The sequence below is a fragment of the Lactuca sativa genome, chromosome 8 (assembly GCF_002870075.4).
Source record: "Lactuca sativa cultivar Salinas chromosome 8, Lsat_Salinas_v11, whole genome shotgun sequence".
NCBI lineage: Eukaryota > Viridiplantae > Streptophyta > Magnoliopsida > Asterales > Asteraceae > Lactuca > Lactuca sativa.
The window spans coordinates 40,132,848-40,154,547 of record NC_056630.2 but is presented as its reverse complement, the minus strand read 5'-3'; the positions used below and the strand labels follow the sequence as shown (position 1 = coordinate 40,154,547).

The window sequence follows — 21,700 nt, the reverse complement described above, 5'->3', positions numbered from 1 at the left end:
TGTATATTAGACCAATATGGTTGTTATTACTATTTAGAAATAGTCATTTTAATGGTTTTAACTGGTAAAAATGATTATTTGTAAACGATAATAACAACCATATTGGTCTAATACGTACAAAAAAAAAAACCTTAGTGACCTAATACAAACAAACTGGAAACCTAATTACCCTCTTAAGTCATTTACCCTAAATTTAAAGACATTGAGAATATATGACCATCAACAGTAAACCAGTTCGTTTAGAACTCGCGTCATCCCATATAACCTGCTACTCCTCTATATGGCGAAGCTCTTCATCTATGGTCGTCCCTTTGGGGACATCCGATAAAATTGGAACGATACAGAGAAGATTAGCATGACCTCTGCGCAAGGATGACACACAAATCGAGAAATGGTCCAAATTTTTTTTAAACCCTTCGTCGTCTTCTCTGGAACCCTAATTCCATTTTCAAATGCTAATAGAGTTCAATTGCAATTCTTACGTTTCAGTAGTTCATCTACTGAAGTCATGATCAAACAACATGTAGATTCCATGGTCAGATTGATCTTCTTGTTGATGTCTTCAACCATTTGTGGCAAGTAAGGGTGATATTTCTTTTTTATAAAGTCTCCTTTAAGTTTTTTACTTTTCCTGTCATTAAGTTTCATGCTTTATAAACTTCCGTTTATGTGTTGTATATAGTTTGTATGTGTTTGTTTATGTGTTGATTTTTGATAATTTTGCAACTTCGGTTTCTTAGTTCATGTTGTGGTTTTGTTTTTTATAAAATAATTGATAATAGGCATCCTCTGCAAGTCCCTGTTGGTTTTATATTTCCATTCATTATCAAATGTAGACATTGATGGGAGGTATCAAAGTGAGATTGTATTTGTACATATGGATGTGTTCATGTAAAAATTTAAATGACAAAAAAAGTTATTGATAAAATGTTGCATATTTATGTAATGAATATCATCAATCATATGAGTTTTTGGACTTAGAAGTTCCGGAAGGGTTATGAGATAAGTTTAAATGGAAGTAACTATTTTCAATCAAACAAGTCAGTCACATTGATTAGTAAGCATGTTTTCTAAATAATTAGGGTTAATGACTTAGGAGGGTAATTAGGTTTCCGGTTTGTTCGTATTAGATCACTAAGGTTTTTTTGTGCGTATTAGACCAATATGGTTGTTATTATCGTTTAGAAATAGTCCTATTTACCGTTTAAAACCAGTGAAAATGACTATTTTTAAACGGTAATAACAACCATATTGGTCTAATACGCATAAAAAAACTTTAGTGACCTAATACGGACAAATCGAAAACCTTATTACCCTCCTAAGTCATTATCCCTTAAATAAACTTATTCCATTAAAAAGAGGTGACTAACATATTCAAAATAAGTTCAATACTGAATTATGTTCTCACAACTTTTAGAAAATGATTTTACTTTTAGCTTTATTTAAAAAAATATTGAATGATTTTTATCAAAACTGTACAACAAAAAAGGTCAAATAAAATATTATAACTTTGATATTATGATTATATGTAAAAACTATATCTTGAACGAATAAATAAGTGTGTAGGGTCCATAGATATTGAAAGAAATTGTTAAATGTGACGTCACCTAAAAATGTTATTTGTCATTAATAGTATGAAACCTTGTTTGGTTAAATCCCCATTTAATATTAATAACCACCACATTACTTGTTTTCCTTATAGCATTCCGTATGGGCCACATCCATACTCATACATAATGTTGCCATATCACGAACAACTCGTCATGAATTCTAATTTGTTGAGATGAAGAAAAAAAGTAAAAAGAAAAAAAAAAAAAAAAAAAAAAAAAAAAGAGAAAGAAAGAAAGAGTATGACATTACGGGGAGTTATGCCGGCGACGAGAAGCAACGAGCAACACCAAAACGAGAAGCATGGACGGTATTTGTGGTGTTATGCATAGGCACCTCCACGAGTCCACGGCGATATAGTCCCGTACCGTATGCTCTTAACTTTGAAAAAGAGAAATTAAATACTTTTTTATATTTTCTTTCATACCGTTAGATGTTGTTAAGAAGTGCGTCTGAAAAAAATAGTTGGTAGCAGGTAGCGTGTAGCATTTTGTTAAACACTACGTGAGATAGCTTTTAGAATTTGATCTTTTTGTTTTAAGTATACGTTAAAAGTTTGTAGTGTCAAACAAAGTTTTTTGTTCAAAACCGAATGTTTTGTCAAACGCTAAAAGTCAGAAGCTCCCAAACTCTCACAAACGCTCCTTGCCAAATACCCCCCAAATATCTCTAGTCTCATATCACATCTATAGAAATATAGATGGACTAAAGGATTGAAGTCTGTAAAAAAAAGTTGTTTATTAATTAAAGTTTTACAAAATACATAAAAGATTTGAAGTTAAAAAAAAAACTAATTTTTTTAATGTATTACTTATGTCCATAAAACTTTATTCTTTTTATTCATGGAATGTTTCACTACTAATAGAGGTGTAAACAAAGTCAGCTACTGGTGAACTAATGTTCAAAATTCGGCTTTAACTCGAATTAAACGAGTCGAGTCAAGCTCAAGCTTAGTTTCAGGCTCATTTATTAAACGAGCTGGAGTCCGAGCTCAATTAGGCTCGCGAGCCTAAACGATCCGATGCATATTTATAAAATATAATTTTTAATTTTAATTTTCTATATTAATTTATAGTTAATAATAAAATATTACATATCAAATAATGATAAACGAGCTTTTTAGAGAGCTTAAAAATACAAATGAGCTTGATATTTGACTATTAGTCGAGCCGATCTTAGGGTCATTTAAGCAAGCCTAACAAACGAGCCGAGCTCGAGCTGTAACACCCGTTCCAATTATTTTTCATTTTCAACCCAAAAGTTTAAATTTTTTGTAAATCAGGCCCTTACGCTGGGCGTACATGTACGCCAGGCATAAGCCTTTTTAATGGATCGCGGATTGAGGCGAGTACGCAAAGCATACATGTGGGTACATCGGGTGTACTTGAGTTTGTCCTAAAACCCTAAATTCATGGTGTGACCCCTATTTCAGGTCATTAACTCCCATTAGACCTCATTAAAACCAGTCTCCACTCCTCTCAACCCTTATCTCGATACCTTAATTGTTGTTTGTGAGTTTTGAAGCTTTTGAGTGACATTTTGGTGTTCTTGGTGGTGAAGGAAGACCTTTGAAGTTGTGGTGTTGTTCTCAAGCTTTTGGATCCAGATTCTTCTCATCTTTGTGCATCTTCAGGATGTATAAAGTTCAAATCTTGATGCTTTCCTTTCTAGATCTTGTTAGGCTGCAAGTTATGACCTTTTTGTCCCAAAAACCTTCGTCTCATGAGTATTGTCCATTCCAGACCATTTAAGTTGTCCTTTTAAGCATTTTAGAGTGTTTAATGTCATAAAAATGCTAGCTTGGTCCTTAGGTTTCTTCCATGCAAGAGTTATGGAGTTTTAGTTGGTAATATAAGTTAAGGTTTTTGTTTTGAGCTTCCTTTTGCCATGCAAAGGCATAAATGTTACAACGTTATGACGTTATACGTTAAATAGGTTTAGATATGAGGTTTGAACGTTAATTCTTAAGGTATTAAACCTTAAAAGACAATTTTGACGTCTGAAGGGTACGTGGGGCATAACCCTGAGTACGCTGGGCGTTCTAAGTTGCAGCTTTGTAAGCCCTCCAAGTTGAAGTTGTATGTTGGACGTAGAAATTAGTACACACAGTACACTCCCAGAAAACTCACTTGGGCCATTTTAGTCCTTAGGGCGTTAGGGGTTTTGGGCCTTGCTTTTTTGCTCATGCATGGGAAGGGCAAAATGGTTGGTAAGACTAAATAGGTTTTAGACCATTGATTATGGGTTAAAACCTTGCTTCTTAATTAGGGTTGTATCTGGGTTTAATTAGTATGAGGAGCCATAATAGTAGTAGCTCGAGTGTGAGATTCAGTTATCTCCAGTTAGAGGTGAGTCTTCTTACCATACTAGTGGGTCGAATGCACCAAGGACGACCCACTGATTTGTATGTGTAGAATGTATGCAACTATGTGACTATTACTGATGTAATTGTATGATATATGCATGGAGCTAATCCGGGCCCGGAGTCATTATGGACTCGGGGTTGATATGGACCTGAAATAACTATTTGCTGTTACATGGGGTTGATACATACCTGACACAGTTACGTGTTGATATATTTATGTGTATGATGTATGTGGTATTTTGGGGAAGTTTACTAAGCTTTGTGCTTACAAGTTGTCTTTTTTATTTCAGGTATTTCTGGTACAAAAAGGAAGGCTTTGGCATGATGGCACAACATTCTCTCCCCCATCATGTTTCCGCAGTTATGATTTCTTTTACTCTGATATTTGGATAGTTAATATTTGGAAGATTTTGAGACATGTGATGTTTGGGATTGATGATTTAAAAAAATGAAAATTTTATCATCATTTTTGGGTTGTTACACGAGCATTTTAATTCCTCTATGAGTCGAGCTCGATCTTTGTAAATTAAGCTCGAATCGATCTGAGCCCTATGAATTTTAAACGAGCTGATCTTGAGCCTATCCGAGTTCGGTTCGACTATTTGACACCCCTTAAATGATCTTACTAATAATGCTTCTCTTAGTATATTATAATCATTATAATATAAATAATCTCTAATATATATATTAAAAGAGAAACCTTAATTCACAAATGAAGCAATAAGTGCCCTTGATTGCATTTCATTAATAGGTTTTCCACCCTTAGATCATATTTGCTGACATCAACTTGACCAAACTTGTGGTCAAACAACGTTTTTGCAACTTACATTCTCAACATACGGTCATAATCCCTGATTTTTTGGGATTGAAATCAACAATCCTTTTTGTTTTCTAATAGTTTCAATCATTTCCATTTTCTAAGTGAGTGCTACAAGGAAAGAGTTTATTCGATCATCGCTCAACCACCATCTTCGTATGACCTTCACCAACACAAACCACCCACCGGTCACATCTCTCTCAAAGCCTAGCACCAATGACCATTATTTGACACTTTCACCACAATGTGCACCTGTCAAAACGACCACTAAAAACCTTATACCACTACCGCTCACAATTGTCATCGCCACCATTTTGGTCTTACATCTTCATGTGTCTTCCTAATCAAGAGCGAGGCCAGAAACAATCGAGATGAAACATAGAATCAAACTCAATTCTACTCTTCAAAACCTACATGTTAATAAGAGGTTCCCCGTAAATCCTTTTCATAAACCCTTGAATACTTTTATTTTGTTTTATTTGGGGTTTTTGGGTTATTTTTTTTATGATTTCGTTTCCCATTGATTTGTCATGTACTTACATTAGAGTCGTGACCCACCTTTGTGGATTAAAAAGGATCTGTTAATCCTTGTTCCATTAGTGAATTTGAGTATGAATTAGTTGTTGATGAGTTTTATGATGCGATTGTTGTTGGCTCATCATCATCACCTTCAAATGCTGAGAACATTCAACTTGAAAGCAAGGTTTGTTGCATTTTTAGTTTTATTAGTTTCACCATATAAAATATAGATTGATAGAAATTGGTATGTTTGAATTTTGAAAGGATCTAAAATGGTGAAACTTGATATTTTTTATAAGGCAAAATGTTACCTCATTTTAATTTGGTTATATTGTTATTTTGATGTGTAGATTCATTGAGTGTGGAGTGTGATGGGTTTTGGCTATAAGAACATCCTATGTGCTCATACAAACCCTAATGCTTGGATCTAGGTTTCTCTATTGTACATGCAAGTTATCCAAGACTATAAACCCTAATTCTAGCATTCAAGTAATCATATTAACATGAGAATAAGTTTAAGATGTTACCTTGATTGTTATGTAGCAATAACAATCCCAAATCTCCTTGTATTGACTTTAGAAAGCTTAGAGTCACAAATGTCACTCATCTAATGGTTCACAAACACCATAAGCAAGAGGATGAAGAGGAGAGGTAAAGGAGGCTGCCCAAAAACGTCTACAAACCCTAGAAGGAGTCATATCCACGTTTTGAGGCATAAGGGGTCTATATATAGTGAGGCTATTGGGTTTATCTAACAAGGAAACCCTAATTTGGATGCTTAAGCCCTAAGCAACCCATGGATTCCTTTCCTTAAGGGCTTGGACGATTTCCTCATGGTTTTCCCCATAGAATTCGTCCACTCCTTAATATATGGCAATCCATAGCCCAAATTGCAATTATCTTATAATTACAATTCCAATCGCTTAAGTTTAATTAATCTCTTTTAGTCACAAAACTAATTACCAATTAATTATTGACTAATATTAATTAAACAATATGATTTCTCCTTTAATATATTATCCTCATAATATATTAATAAATCATATTTAATCCTTACTCTCCATAATTCATCCTATCAAGTTGCTTTGGTGAAGGCAACCCAAAAGGACCATGCACCATCGGGTCAAGTACATACCAAAATAGTTATGGACTTAGACACTAATCCAACAATCTCCCACTTGGATAAGTCTAATAACTATTATGCGTATGACTTCAGATCCTGATCTGCAATCGTAGCTTTCCAAAGCCGCTGTCAACTCTGATCCTATCAGATACGCGTGTCCTTTAGATAAGGGATCATATATTCCTCCATTCTAGATATCATATGAGATATGATTTCAAATCATTCTCTTTGTACTATATCTCGATTCCCAATTTATGACGACTGACTAATTGAACAAATCAAATTAGCCCTAGCCCGGCCGAGCATTTACGTTTGTCATTACTAAACCATCGAGGGGCCCAAAGATATCGCTTTTATCCTACTTTGGATAAAAGGAACAGATAAACTTTTATACAATGCTTGCTTGCACTCACTCACCGAATCACACACAACAATATGTTTTATAACACCAAGTTACTAGTGCGTTTACATATTATCAATGTGCAACCAATTTGCAAGATACAACTTACACATCTCGGTTTCAAGAATATAAGATGTTATCATCTCACCAATCACTCGTGATACAATTCATGGAGTGATCCAAGTGAGTGTGGGTTTAATCCAATGCTCAAATCATATTCATAAGCACTCATGAACGTTGCAGCAAACATTTGCTTATGTTTAATGCTCTTTAGACAATCCACACACCAATTCACGACAGTCTTTATTCATACCTACTTCCAACGTATGAATGACTGTGGCCCGTTCGAATAAATTTGACTGTTCTTAACCAATTAAATTATTTAGGAAGTCCAAACATGCAAAGTGAAACACAAGCATAATACTAATCCTATATGGCCTCAAACCTTTGAGTATAAATAAAACACCTTTTATTTATCACCATATAGATTACTCATTATTTGTCGTTTCGGGTAATCAACTTCTTACTTGAATTACAACACTTGTCCCATGCTCCTAGCATGCACACAATGTTTACCTATGGTTCTTACTTTGTGAAATAGACTAAATTGAGCACATTTCCAATCATTCTTACTTCACAACTCCAAATCCTTTTTCATAAGTAAAAATATCAAATTCTTGCTACTTATAGAATATGCTAGATTCTAACATTTTATGCAATGATCCTTTCGTAATATCACTGCACCAAAGTCACAAAGACTATTGCCAGTGAATTACAAGGTCCTTTATCGGAGATTGTTACAATACAATTACTTAGATATGATGTCTCTCACTCAAAGTACATTCCTTTGAACATACTATTGCATAAAAGTTTCTAATCTAGTCATAGATTTTCAATATTCAATTCCCAATATGGACACGCTTCCATATTTTCCATATGACAACTCATTCTTAATAGAATCTTATCTATTTGTAATGATGTCGATATGGTCCATCCAATATGGAAATATTTCCATATTTTCCAATACTATACTTCTAACTACTCACAGGCAACCAATCCTCGTCGAACTTTGGATTGTCCTTTGATAGTTGTTTAATTATTTTAGTCAAAACCGATTCTAGTCCTTTTTCCCTCTAAATGCGCTAGACATTTGGAAAATTTTAGAATGGTCAAATATTATAGCATTTGCAATAAATCCTATACCCGAAGCGTATGGGACACGATGCATAATAAAGGTATGATACTTTATCAATCTTCTGCCATAATATTTTATTTGCTATGTTCTCAAAATTCGAACTATGAAGAGGAATGTCGTAATCATAGTCAAAAATTGAGAACACACTATATACCTTTGACAAAATTTATTAACATTCCACAATATAAGCCTCTAAATTTGAAATGAAGCATAATATTCTCTCCCTTAATTATAGCAAAACAACTTTACAACCATTGCGACTTTGCAAAGTATAACTCTTGTTTTCTATAATTAATATTGCTAACTTGCAATACTTGCCTTAATAATCATGCAATCATAACATTTATGCTTCCACTATCATGATGATTATTATAAACATAACACTTATGCTCCTACTAGCTTTGACATGTATTCATAAACATCTTAACTTTCAGAAAAACAATAAACAATACTTATTGAATTTCTTAAGTTCATGTTTCTAATACTCAGTGCTTTGATAATCTTTTATCAAGGCTTCTTGAACTTATACACCTTTGCCTTAGATAGTTCATATGTGTGTCTAAACAATTAAGACTAATTGCCAAACCTCACAATTCAAATTATGGAGAGGGATACCGTAACCATAATCAAATTTGAGAATTTAATTTCACAATCACTATCTTCTTAAAATCTTTCTTAGTGAAAGCATTTCCTCATAGTCACTTTCATGAAGGATGAAATCTTATGACACTTAGATTTTAATGGTGTATGTGTTCCTATCCATGTGAATTTGTCAAAACCAAAGTTTACGACAATTCAAAGTCATATGGACCGAACTTTCTTAATCTTGATTTCTTGCCTTATGGTAGCACAGCTGCCCACCATGTCTTCCAAGTAGTTAAGCAGCTCACCCTTTCCTATCAATGTACTTTGCATTGATCAAGGTGCCTGCCTTTTATGCGTTCAAATGAGAACTCATAGAACTCACATACATAATTGACTCAATTGGAATGGCACAGAAACAAAATAGTGTCAACACGATAGGTTGTAAACCTCAATTCGTGTGTTAGTGATGATCGATAAGGTTTATTTTGATTTGTTCTTGAAACCTTTCAAGACCATTAAGACTCCCACTGACTCCTTGACATATAAGATTCTCTTGTCAATAAACATTTCTTGACAAACAAATATTCAAGAGTTAGTGTAGTTTAAAACACTTCATAAATTGGTCCTAGTTGGTCTTTGTCTTATCCAAGACATCACAGTTTTCCACATTTGATGAATGCTATAAACCTTCTTAATACTTTTCACTCAATGTCACAATCTTAACTCTAAGACTTGTTTTGGAACGAAGTATGATTGACTTCTTGATTTAACCATTTCTTCAATTCTTGATTCCTCTTCTTAAACATACAATTGTACTAAGACTCGCTTAGAGGATCAATTGAGATATGGTTCTTAATCATTAAGACTTATCATAAAGCATAAAAGGTACTCTCCCTTCTTCTTAGAATGGAGAAACTTTTATCTTTCTGCCTACTTGATTCTTCTTATTCGTTCTGCTATTGATTTAAACATTTTCAATCAATTCAGAATTACACTTAATCTTATAAGTATAATCATATTTACTAAACTTTTAGCAAATCATGACGAATATCTTTGTTAATCTTATGTTGGACTTTGATCAATACACAACTTTGTGTACTCGATCTCCTAGTCTCTCACTTGACACTTTGTCAATGAATTAGTCTAATTTCCAAATATGAAATTTCTCATGCATCGTGCAACCAAGTTGCATGATTCCAAGTTTCTGTCCAATTGAAACTTAGGCGATGAGAAACTCTCCCTATTTGGTAAATTTTTGACATTTCCATAAACAACATAACTAAGAATCAAATCCATTATTGCTAATATTAGGAACATTCAAACATCAATTTTTCATATACGCCATTGCAAGGATAAATAAATAGTATAAACTCAAAATTTAATTTATTGCGGAAAAATTTTTGTCCTTACAATGCAATTCATTGAAAAACTATGCTAATACATCTTTCTTAGCAATCTAATTCTAACTCTAAGTAGTAGCTCAAGAATCTAATCTTCAAGTAATGCGATCGAAATCCATTCCTTCATGGTTAGATTCTGCTCACTTCTTCCATTAAGCTTCCTTTCTTTTCTTCGATCCTACAAAACATCAATTGTAATCTTATCACATTATGTATTAAGAATCTAGAATAGAAGCTTAAAAGAGTTAGTCAATGGATTTTACCTAAAGCAGAGCCATACGTTTTGACTCTCCCATCTCTTAGATCTCTTAGGTAAATAGGGCAGCTTCGTCTCCAATGCCCCTTCTCTTGGCAATAAAAGCAAATTGACTCTTTTGGAACGGGACATGGAACTATTTCAGACATTGCCTTTCTCTTATGATCAAACTTTTTGATCATAGCAAGTCTTTCGTTGCCATTGTCTATATCCATAGAGGTCTTGAAGGCAGATTCACCAATCAACTTTGCTTTTCTATTGCGCCAAACCATTGCTGACTCAGCAGCAATAAGCATATATGTGAGATCTATAAGGGTCACGTCGCGGTTCATCGTATAGTACTCTCTTACGAACTCACTATACGAGTTAGGAAGTGACTGAAGAACCCAATCAACAGCCATCTCCTCACAGACAACGGATCCCAACATTCTTAACTTATCAATGTGTGACTTTATCCCTAGGACGTGTGCACACACCGACTTTCCTTCTTTATGTTTACTTGCCAAAAGGGCTTGAGTGAGCTTGAACTTTTCAAGCCTTCGAACTTGTGGGTTAGGGAGAATAATTGGAGGAGGTGGAGGAAGAGAAGCATGATCTCTTGTTCCTCGATCGAATCGTGGAATATCATCTTTATGTGGAATGCTTGTTCCACGGGATTTGGGAAGACCATAGTTGTCGAACATTGACATCTACAAAACGGGAGAAAACGAATTCAAGTTAGTTGATTGATTGAGTCCTTAGTAAATCACCCAAATGAGATACTAAGGCTAGGACCCAACACAATATTCTACAACTCGGGAGAGGGATGCCGTAACCCTAATTGCAGAATATTTGAAGGTAAGTGAATGACGATTCACTAATTTCCACCACGAAAAACAAAAAAAATTAAGTTTTTAAATCTATGAAAACTCCTACATCCTTTGAGATTCATTGAACTTTCAATGGCATGTTTAAATCTCGATATGCCCCTCTAGTTTGTGACTGGGATGCCGAGGATCACAAAGCGGGTGTGAATAACCATGCAAACTTACATGGTGCCCTCACATGTTACAGTCACCTATTCGATGTGCCGGTAAACCACACACGCTCCACCGAACTATGACAAACATTGAGTAACCCTTTGCTACCTAGGGATGAGAAATTGGGCCGAAAACCCGAACAGAACCGAGAACTGAACCGAATTAGACCCGAATAAGCAATTCGATTCGGTTTTCGGGTATCTATATAAGGCTTATTCGGTTTTCGGGTTATTCGGTCCGGGTTACCCGAATAAGGGGTTATTCGGTCCAAAAAACCGAACCGAATATGAAGAGTCTTTTTTTCCATTGCGGCCTTGCGTGAGTCGATTTAGTGTTTAATTTGTTTCTTTAAAAAGTTTGTAATGAAATCATAAGCTACAAAAGTCATAAAAAATACAATATTTATTCGGGTTATTCGACTCCTTAATCGTTTTGTACATGTTATTTGGGATATTCGGGTTATATACTTATAGATAGATTTTTGGGTGTTTTGGATGTTTAATATTTAGTGTTTAATTTGTTTCTTTAAAAGATTTGTTATGAAATCATAAGCTACAAAAGTAATGCAAAATATTCGGGTTATTCGACTACAAAATCATTTTGTACATGTTATTCGGGTTATATACTTATGAAATCATAAGCTTCAAAAGTAATACAAAATATTCGGGTTATTCGACTACAAAATATTCGGGTTATTCGACTCCTTAATCATCTTGCACATGTTATTTAGGTTATTCGGGCCGGAACCGAACCGAACCGAATAATACCTGAACCGAACCGAACCCGTATTGCTTATTTGGTTCGGTTTTCGGTTCATACAATTTGCTTTATTTGGTTTTCGGTTTATTCGGTTCGGTTCGGTTCCGACCCGAATAACATCCCTATTGCTACCTGTGCTTAGAACCATTTAGTGTGCCGGTAAACCACACACACTCCAATAACGTCTTCGCAAGGGCACAAAGTGTAATTTCATGGAATTGCATCAATTCACTTTTGCCTAGGTAACTAAGATTGGGAATTTGTAAAAACATTTAGTTACTTTTGTACTTCATTATACTTATAATGGAAGGTTTTTATCCTATCCTACCTGTTCGAATAACGACCCTCCACTAGTCAAGAGTGCGGTGGGTAAGAGTGGATACCCATTCAATCGACATTTTATAGGCAATTTCCTTAAACACCCCTTATAGACCAACTTTGTGAATGAGACCTACTAACAGTAAGACTGACTTTTACTCATACATATATATAATGTTAGACTTTTAATGTTATATATAGTATAGGGTGTATTTTACACTTTTAAAATACTAAGTTGTCAAATTTAATAATTACACTTTTAATTCAATTAAATTATAAACCAAAACTTTTATGGATTTATTAAACCTCTTTTAATTATACACCTTAATTAATTAATAAAACCATAAGGGTGTGATTTGAACTTTTCAAAAACAATACTAGGGTTTTAGAATTTAACATCCCTAAATTAAACTTTTAATCAACTTTTAAATTCCAAAACTTGAGGGTAAGTTTTGAAACATTTCAAAAACTTATGGTTTAGAATTTAAATATACATCAAAATTAAACTTTTAATCAAAATTTAAATTCCAAAACTTGAGGACAAGTTTTGAAACTTTTTCAAAACATTAGGGTTTCAACTATTTAAATTTTAAAACTAAACTTTTGAGTTTAAATTTAAACTATAAAACCTAAAGGGATTAATTTGAAACTATTCCAAACTTTGTCAAGAATATTCTAAATCACATAATTCAAATAAGGCAATTAACTATAATTGGTGGTTATCTAATTAGATCTAGTTCAAATTCTTGCAGGATAATGATCAAATAATTTCCATAACTTAACATATATCAAATAAGGTAACAATTATCTAATTAGATGACCAAAATCTTTTATTTTGACAAGGATAATCATAAGGGATTAACAAAATTCGAATTTTATTAATTTTAAACAATTATGGCAATTATCCTAAGTCAAAATAGGTAAAAATCCCGAAAATCCGCCTGTCTGACAGCTAAACTCGCCGAGTCCTCTTATGGACTTGCCGAGTAGGAGCCTACTCGCCGAGTACATCAGGCAAGAGGCAAAAAACGATTTTTTCAAGCATGAACAAATTAACAAGGCATCAATACAATAGAAACCAATCAAGGCTCTGATACCACTGATGGGTTTTGGCTATAAGAACATCCTATGTGCTCATACAAACCCTAATGCTTGGATCTAGGTTTCTCTATTGTACATGCAAGTTATCCAAGACTATAAACCCTAATTCTAGCATTCAAGTAATCATATTAACATGAGAATAAGTTTAAGATGTTACCTTGATTGTTATGTAGCAATAACAATCCCAAATATCCTTGTATTGACTTTAGAAAGCTTAGAGTCACAAATGTCACTCCTCTAATGGTTCACAAACACCATAAGCAAGAGGATGAAGAGGAGAGGTAAAGGAGGCTGCCCAAAAACGTCTACAAACCCTAGAAGGAGTCATATCCACGTTTTGAGGCATAAGGGGTCTATATATAGTGAGGCTATTGGGTTTATCTAACAAGGAAACTCTAATTTGGATGCTTAAGCCCTAAGCAACCCATGGATTCCTTTCCTTAAGGGATTGGACGATTTCCTCATGGGTTTCCCCATAGAATTCGTCCACTCCTTAATATATGGCAATCCATAACCCAAATTGCAATTATCTTATAATTACAATTCCAGTCCCTTAAGTTTAATTAATCTCTTTTAGTCACAAAACTAATTACCAATTAATTATGGACTAATATTAATTAAACAATATGATTTCTCCTTTAATATATTATTCTCATAATACATTAACAAATCATATTTAATCCTTACTCTCCATAATTCATCCTATCAAGTTGCTTTGGTGAAGGCAACCCAAAAGGACCATGCACCATCGGGTCAAGTACATACCAAAATAGTTATGGACTTAGACACTAATCCAACAGAGTGGCCACAGATAACATACTCTGATCTCATGTTTCTTTTGTTTACATTGATGTTTCATACATTTCAATGTTACCATGAAAAGTACTTCATACGAAAGTATCAAAGAAGTAAGGATTGTGAATGTCTATTCGAGGCTTTTCTTTATATAAATTCTGTTTTTATTTATTTTACTTTATGGCATCATAAATATGAAGGTTTTTTTGTGCTTAGTCTAGCATCAAGGAATAAGGGATCATTTCAGTAAATTCTAAAAAGTTGTTATTCCAAATATCTCCCAAATTATGTGTTAATTTTTTCTATTTTTAACTTGCTTGCCTTATCATCTCTTTATTCATGATAGGTTACTGAAGATTGCTTGGAAAGAGAGATTGATTTTTCGTTGAAAATATTCACATGCCAATTCAAAATATATTTTTGTAATTTTTTTACTTGAAAAGTGTGTTATTTTGTTAATTTAGATATGTATTCATATGTGTTTTTTATATCTTTTCATATGTGGTTCCTATTATTTCCATGATTTTTCTCATTATCTTTCCAATTTTTGATGTTTATTGCTCTTTAAAATGTTTATTTAAATAGGTTCTCATGAACTCATCTTCTTAGGCTTCAATTATAGCATCGAGTTTCATGGGAGATGAAGAAAAAGGGGAATCATGTCCGATATAACATAGGTATGTACTTCATGGGTAAAGTGGAATTGTTTCATCTAAAAAGTTAATCTTCTTAGATCTTAAAGGATTAAAAGATTGAGGTATTTTTTTTCATGAAATTTTTAGGTTAATTAATGATTTCTTTTCTTGAATTTTAGAGCATAAGAAACATAGAATAGAGAACAATGATACAAGCTTGAAAAACAGTGTAACGTCCGATTTTTACAACCAAAATTTTTTATTTTTGTTTAAGTAAATCCTCCTAATTATAAAATCAATATTTGATAAAACGTTTATTCCAAATACATTTATTGTAATTTCAAAGTAATATTTAAAATGTGAAGTCTTCATTGTTGTTGATGCATGTGTACAGTCACGCCTTCGCCTTCCCGAGATAACCGATGATACCTGAAACAATATACAACTGGGTAAGCACAAATCTTAATGAGTTTCCCCCAAAATACCCCATACGATAAACATACAAGCATACATAACGGCCCACAACCTCCCGATTGGAATGCCCAGGCCCAATCAGTCCTCAGACTGGAATGCCAACATGCAACGGGTCCAATCATCCATCGGGTTGGAATACCTAGGGTTTGTTGGCCTACCGCCTCAACCCAACCACTCTACTAGAGCCTCTGTGCCTTCGGCTTACAGTCGGCTCGCACCGGGTATCTTGTCCTACAACACAAAGCATGACCGCCTCAACCCACCACTACGATATGTCGACATATAAACAAACAAGGATCAAGTAGGCACATAATACAAACAAACATCAATCATAAAGCTCACTCCCTCCTACTAGTCCTCTCATAGTACACACTCCCACTACCAGCTAACCTCCATGAAATGTGTAACCATAAGTAGCCAGAGGTGAGATAGCCACCCGAACAAATGATCCTACTATAGAGCCACAACCAAACAAGGAACATGCAAGAAATCCTAGATCAAGAGTTCTCAGACTATCCTACATGACCAAATACATTCCTGAGGGCACTCCACTAGATGATAACCAACAAGTACAAATAACATACAGATCCAATGATGCACTAAAGCATAACAACATTCTATATAATAGGATATCGATCTAACCCACCACTACAACATAACAACATCCTATATAACAGGATATCGATCTAACAAATCACTACAACATAATAACATCCTATATAACAGGATGCTGATCTAATAGATCACTACATCATAGAAACATACTAAGTATCAAAAATCTAAGGAATGCATGATCGTATATATTTACAGGTGAGATAGCCACCCCGACAGGCGGTCCTACTCTAGAACCACAACCAAACAAGGAACATGTAAGAGAGCCTAGACCAAGATTCGTCATTCTATCCTACATGACTATATACAGCCCCTAAGGCATCCTTCTACTGACATATAACTAAAACTAGTGGGCCGACATTGGTGCCTTCGACCCACGGTATAATGAGGTGAAACTCACATGAATCAAAGAACCCTGAACACTACGATACGACCCCTTTTAAGCACTTCCTATTCCCAGGACCACTAACACCAGAACCAGATAGAATCTCAATCAATAACCCAAAATCCTCAAGTTTAACCCAAACTCAAACTTGGTCAAAAAGTCAACGGTCAACAAAAGTCAATGGTCAGCAAACCCTTACGACGTGACCATCTATAGCTCACGTCGTGAACCACTACATGACAAAATACTTGAGCCTAACCATCCTCACGACGTGGCATGCATCTCCTCAGGTCGTGAGGTCCGTCTGAATGCGATTTTGATTCAAAATCCTCTTGATCCATTAAGCCACTAATCCATCTGTTCCAGGAGGCTTCCTAACACTCCAAGGATCATAAAAATCGATGCTTTAAGGTCTTGTAGGTCCAACACAATACTTGGGCTCAAACAAGGTCATTCATGGAGAAAAAGAAGATAAACTCTCAAGCATAGACTCAAACATCCTCCAATAATCAGATCCATGCCATATAAGCATCAAAGGACCCTAAGGACCCATAAAGTTGCCGAATTTATGGAGTCCCAATACTCTAACTCTAAAGATCTTGGATAAATATGCATAAAACCTTAGATCTAGCAACAAGGATACATAAAGCTTGGATCTTGATTACTCATATTGGTCTAGAAGGGTAGCTAAATGTTGCAAATGGAACTTCCAAGCTGCAACTATGCTTCCATTGTGATTCCTTCCTCTTCAAGTCACCAAAACTCCACCAAAAGCTCAAGAAACACAAGGATAGGCTAGGGTTAGGGTTTTACTAAGTTTAGGGACGAAGGAGGCTGGTTTGGAACCCTAAAATGAATTTTATGGGGTTTAAATACGATGGAAACCCTAAAAGATCATGGGCTTGGGTTGTAACGCACCGCACGTTGTGATCTCTTAATGCTCACGTCATGAGCTCAGTTTAAATCAAAATCTTTATTGATCACTCCTCACGTCGTGGCCCTTCTATGGTCACGTTGTAAGCCTCTATTTTACCCAAAAAATCATGCATTTGACTCCTTGAAGCCCTAAATTGATCCGACCTGGAAACGGGGTGTTACAAACAGAGAAACAAACTTGAAAAAATGTTGACAACGGATCTAGAAGGGCTTCTCTTGTGTAGGATTTTTTTCGTTTATTTTTCTATATTTCATGTTATATGTTACTTATTTATGGGCTTCTGTTCACCATATGGTTTGGTTTTTTACGAGGGAAAAAGAGGCCAATAATAAATTGGGTGATGGTTTTGAAGCCACTGCTTCAATTCACCATATTTTATGCCGTTTATGAGAGACATCAATTATGCATTTTGAATCTTCTGTATAAAATTTTCAATTTATCAAGTATTTTAATAAGTACTTATAACTTTATTGAAAATGACATTGTTTTTGAAAATATTTTCTTTATTTATTCTCCATGACTTTATATCAGATTTTCAAGGCTAAGAAAACATGGAAAGAGTTATCCATTTTGAATGCAATTTGATATATTATATCATCCTAAAAATTCAACAAACAGTCCCTATAAATCAACAATCATCGAGATTTTTAAGATTAGTTAGCAAAATGATCTGAATATACCCTTTTAGTATCAATTCCATTTATAACCATAAAGTGGAAACAAGAAATCAACGAAAATCTTGATGGGTTGAAGATGATCCTTCCAAATATTTTGCTCCATCCGTCTATTTATCCGCTTTGCTGCACAATTTTAACCATAAATTTTGAATAGATATAGTTTGTAATTACAAATCAGGATCCAAATTTTGCCCATTTCTCTTATCTCTCGATCTTCACCATTACAACATGTATATTTTGAATGATTTTTTTTACTATACATGATCTATTTTGTTGATTTTTATATTTTTGATGAATATGAAGGGACTGGTCAAGACCTCTTCACAAGAAGTATCTTTCGATAAGAATACACTTGATTGATGCTTTTAACCTTTTGAGATTTTTTATTCTTTGATTCACTTACGATTTGCGAGCTTTTTTTTTTGTCTATTTTGGATATGGGCATGTGTAATTCTTTACATGCAAAATTATATAACCAGTCAAGATTCAACTTTTTTTTTCATTTTCTAATATGGGTGTGTACAATTCTTGACACATGAGATGAAAAAACTTATAAAGATTCAATCTTTCCAAGTTCTATTTTTGTCCATTTTTTATTGTGAAATCAAGTATAAATGAATTTGAACAATTATTAAATTTCATATCCTATAATGTAAGTTATGCACTAATTAATCAAATAATATTACGCGTTGTCCACGTTGTCATGTTTGTTAATTTGGGTATGTAATGTTCATTTGAAGTTCAATATCTCTACAAGAATATCAATGGTCACAGTCAAATGGAAACAATCACGACTCACGCCTGGTAAGCACTTTAAATGTTTTTTCACTTACATTAATCAAAATTGTTATTTTAAATGGTGTTGTTCTCATAGAAGTCACACCGGTTGTCACTATAGACACCTTTTTTACAAGCTAACTATAAACTAAAGTCACCAAATTTTACAAGGTTTTTTTGTCATCAGGTAGTTTTTATATATTTTTTTCGTGATCAGGTGGTTTTACATGATATTTTGGTCCACAAGTGTTTAAATTTATAGCATCCTACTTTGAAATTTTTATATTATAAATCAAATATAGTCTTCCTTTTAACTTCTCATTTTATATCTTGATATGGTTTTTTGAAGCATGATTTTTAGTGCACGGTTAATTTTTACAAGATTTTTGTTCATCAGTTAGTTTTTATTTGATAATTTGGTCATGAGGTTGTTAATTTTATATCCCGGTTAATATGACTTTTATTAAAATAAAAAAAAAAGAAAAAAAAATCGTTTGCAGTGTCAAATTAGAAAGTGGAGTCTTTTAGAGGGATGGTTTACTTTTAAAACATTTTAAAACAATAAAAATTAAGATGTGTTTTTGGCCTCTGATTAAAAATATGTCGTATGTATGATTGTAACAACAAATGGTATTTTTGGTATTTGTGGAAGGAAAATAAAAAGCTGGAGTTTGAATGATTACTTTTATATAGGAAGCCCATGCACTTCTATCTACAATACAAGAACTCACACCAAGAAAAGAAAATGGCATGTTGGTCATTTCAACATTTTTTTCGCATTTTAATAATCTTAGGGGTCGTTTGATTGTTGCTGACTGAGTTAGAGTTGACTGGGTTAGAAGTTCTGAGTAGGTTAACTTCTGACTGAAACTTGTTGTTTGATTTTACATCTCACTGGCCCTATAAAATGACTATATTACCCTCAAACAATATTTTTTTTTATTATAATTTATTTATAATTTACCATTTAATTTATAAATAATCAAGCTATATACTACATCACCAACTTCCATTTTCCCATTTATATAAAAAAGCAATAAAAGTCATAAGTGTAATTACAAACTATGAAGACGTTGCTATTGGTTTTTGTCAAAAAAAAATAATAATAATCAAGTAAAATGCTATAAATTGATTGTTGGAACTTTTTGGATTTAAATTAAAAGTAAAATTCTATAAAATGAATGTAAAATGCTATAAATTTAAAGTGAAATTACAAAATATTATATAAATTAGAGAGGAGAAACGAGAACCCTTTTCCAAGTGGGATACAATACATCATAATACAAATTTATAAAGCAATTGTTGATTCTTGATACCAAACTGCTACTTCATCATCTTTCTTGTTAGATACAATCTTTTCAATTCTACCAAGAAATTTAAACATTTTCTCCAACCCTTCTTCATCTGAAATACGAGAGATATCACATAAATATGTATCTTAAAAGTAATAATGTTATATTAAATTATACAAAAATAAATAGTAAAAGGTCTACAAACTCTTGGAATGTAATGACCTTTAGGATGATGAATCACCATGGGATCCTCAACTGGTTTTAATAGTTCACCTAAAGTAGGAGACCCAACATAATTTTCCTTCATTGCACCATTATTGTACACCAAAAGTAACGGGAAGATTTTACGTGAGCATGACACAGCCAAAGTCCTATTGATATTTAAATTAATTTCAGAAAAAAAAAAATGCTTACCTGCTCTGTTGTGGAGGTAAACGATGGCAGAGAAGGAGAAGGTGCCAAGGTCGCCAAAAGGATGATCGATTTCAAAAAAACACACACACACACACACAAAAGATTACTTCCCTGTGTTGCTGGGATGTCGACAATGGCAGAGGATGAACGGATGAACAGGTGTCGAGGTTGCTGGAGGGAGCACCATATTGGAAAGGTTTCTGATGTTGTGGATTCTTCAATCGAGACGCAAGATAGAAAGATGTATGTTTGTACAACGACATGTTTGCGTTTTTTTTAGGGCTCAAGGGCAAAAAAGAAAGATGCGCTTTTTTTGGGTCAGCAACAAATAGATGGCAAACCGAGTAAGAGCATTGGTTAGCAATAGCTGACCGAGGAAGCAAGTTTTATCCCAACCAAACAGTCTGATCGGACCGAGTCAGCCGAAATTTGCTGACCGGACCCGGTCAGCTCATTATCAAACGACCCCTTAGTATGTTATATTCTAGGTCGTCTTGTCACGTTTGGACTAGAATCAAAAGATGCATATTTCTTGATTATTTTATGTTTATCGTTTTTTTTTTTTTTTTGGAACGACAAATCTATTATACTCTTACACTACTCCTAATTATCCACATATGTCCTTCACGAGACTTGAACCTTTGACCTGAAGGAGGGAGGGTAACACCAAATACCGTTGGGCTAGAAGCCCTTTGGTTTATGTTTATCGTCTAATGCACAAATTTGCATTGTAGGGTTCAGATGGAGTAACGAAGTTGTACTTGGGTATAACTGAATTTTACATCTAGAAGAATCTCAACAGCTCCATGAAAATTTTCTTTTTTGCGTTTTTAATGAAGGATTATTTTGACAACATTCGTTCTCTATGGTTCTCTTCCTTATTTGCTATATAGATGTGTGTCACAATAATAAGATAGAAAGAGATGTTAGTGATCATTAAAGATGAAAAATTAAGATATAATTTATAAATATTATATTAAGTGTAAATTGTAGATTTATGATGTATATTTCTGTGAAGAATATTTTGTTTGATTGCTAGATTTTTTTTTTTTTGTATTTTGATTTGGAAAATCTTGATCAAAATTTGATAATTAAAACAGGCATGAAAGATACCTGCGAACGATTCTGAATTTGTATTGTCCTCCACAAACTAAACATATCATCATCATCATCAACAGTTCCCTCATATCTCAGTGAGTCTTAGCATTTCAGCTTAAAGAAGCTGTAGATACACTTT

General features: G+C 33.8%; 1 non-coding gene across 1 annotated transcript; it reads left to right on the top strand.

Moving 5' to 3' along the window:
• The first annotated feature begins 305 nt into the window (after positions 1–305).
• Positions 306–406, top strand: LOC111914326 (U6 spliceosomal RNA). Its single transcript, XR_002857768.1, has one exon. It is a non-coding gene; the product is annotated as a U6 spliceosomal RNA (small nuclear RNA).
• Positions 407–21,700: the final 21,294 nt, after the last annotated feature.